This window comes from Sinocyclocheilus grahami, unplaced genomic scaffold (assembly GCF_001515645.1).
Source record: "Sinocyclocheilus grahami isolate Dianchi unplaced genomic scaffold, SAMN03320097.WGS_v1.1 scaffold344.1, whole genome shotgun sequence".
In the NCBI taxonomy this organism is placed as follows: domain Eukaryota; kingdom Metazoa; phylum Chordata; class Actinopteri; order Cypriniformes; family Cyprinidae; genus Sinocyclocheilus; species Sinocyclocheilus grahami.
Genome location: NW_015505523.1, coordinates 294,693 through 296,839, shown reverse-complemented (window position 1 = coordinate 296,839; position 2,147 = coordinate 294,693). Strand labels below are relative to the sequence as shown.

At 34.1% G+C, this 2,147-nt stretch overlaps 1 protein-coding gene across 1 annotated transcript in view; it reads right to left on the bottom strand.

Annotated features, from left to right (window-relative positions):
- LOC107548164 (calpain-5-like) overlaps window positions 1-2,147 on the bottom strand; it is a 41,998-nt gene that overhangs the window by 32,315 nt on the left and 7,536 nt on the right. The window lies entirely within an intron of this gene.

Here is a 2,147-nt window from a genome sequence, read left to right as displayed (position 1 = left end):
ACTTGTTGGGTCTTTCCCAAAAAGACTCATGGCTGTATTAGATCAAAAGGGTGTTTCTACTAAATACTGAGCAAAGGGTCTGAATACTTAGGACCATGTGATATTTCAGTTTTTCTTTTTTAATAAATCTGCAAAAATGTCAACAATTCTGTGTTTTTCTGTCAATATGGGGTGCTGTGTGTACATTAATGAGGAAAAAAAATTAACTTAAATGATTTTAGCAAATGGCTGCAATATAACAAATATACTTTCCGTACCCACTGTATATACAGTTTATTTATTTATTATAAATTTATTTATTTGCTGTAGTGTGTCAGTGAGAAATATCAGTTTACATTTCCAAACATTAATTTTATCATTAATTGTAATAATCCAGTGAGATTTTTGTCTGACAGCAGCCAGTGGTCCACACAGAGATCCGATCTGATCATCATCCAGTCTGTCTGGAATGACATGAAAAAACACAACAAACTGAGACAGACTAAATCCAGAAGAACTGTAGCAACGTCTCCAAGATGCTTCAAGAGACAATCTGAGATATCAGTTAATTGTAAACATGCAAATATGCTGTTAAATTATTGAAATATTAACTTGCTCAGAGATATTTCGGGTAAATATTTTATTTTAAGGAGTTTGCCTGACAATTATTTTTAGGTATTCCTGCATTTTATGAAAAGAAAAAGAAAACATAAATATGAAAACAACTGACATTTAAAAATTTAAGAGAGAGAGAGAAAAGAATAAGAATTAGGAAGAATCAATAAATTATGATTAATTTACTGCCATTGTGTGACTATGTAATCATGTAATCCATAAAAAGTAACAGTAATCTGATTACGAGCATTTTAAAATGTAATGTACTCTTATTAAAAATACTTTATTTTTGGAATCTGGTTATGTAATCCAGATTACATGTAATCAGTTACTACAATTTGTTGTGCAAGTTAAGTGCAGTGACAGGACCAAGCAAAGTCAAAAGTGTGCACCTGGCCAGACTTCATGAGACAGAGAGTCTAAAAATGCAATTAGAATAGACAAAGAAAAGATATACGATCACAATACAACTGTTTTCTTTTAGATATTGGAAGGAACCAGTCCTTCTAGTACTGATAATCTGCAGCACACATTTACTCTGCCTGGCAGGAGGAGATGAAGTCAGCAGCAGGAACTGTACCTGCAGACTCGGCGCTGCTGGGACACTTTGCTTCAAATCCAGGTTGAACTGGAACGTATCATTACAGAGTTGTATTCATCTCAGTGACTGGTAGTGTAAAAGCAATGCCTACTGGGATGAGTGTGTCGGTTTAGCACCCCTCTTCCACTGACTGGGGAATACCTTTTTTTGACCGAATGAGTCTATAAGAGCTATTCAAGAGTTTGAAAGTAGTTCAGAAGAGCGAAACTTGAGAACATCTTATCCAGAGACACCACTTCCAACACGCCGTATCTGTCCAGATCTACAGAAAAGGATCTTTCTGTCCATTTCTCCGCACATTTCCGATGCGTTTTCTGAAATGCATGAGCAATCTGTCAGTCACAGCTCTCTCAGAGGCTAGTTTCGAGAGCTGAGCGAGCCGAGCTGCGGTGAATTATTCATCTCCACTCCCAGACCTTCAGGAAGATTAATTATGTCTTCAGCTTTCTGTCCATTCTCTCTGCACTAATGACAGAAAACTCTAGCTTATGTCATTCTACGGCCAGCTCTGCAGTGAAAATGTAAAGACTGGAGTCTTAGATAATAACAGCTTCATCATTATATGATCAAGCAATATCAAGCTATCAAATGTGGGATGAAGCTTCTTCCTCATCTTGATGATCTAATTTATTGGCGATTATAATAACAACATCATATTATGCATGCATGTTATAATATTCTGGGTTGGATATAAGTAACATAAGCTTGACAGCATTTGTGACAATCTTGATTACCAAGAGTGTGGTTATTGTTAACCAAAACTTAAACAATTAAAAATTGTTCTCTTTATTAAAATAGATCTAATATAAAAATTTTAAAAATAAATATTAGATGAAAACAAACTTTTGAAAAAAAAAGGTGCTTTGGAAAATAACTAAAAACAGAACAAGTTACATACTACATAAATAATATTAAAAAACACTGATTACCACAAAAAAGTTTTTTTTTTTTT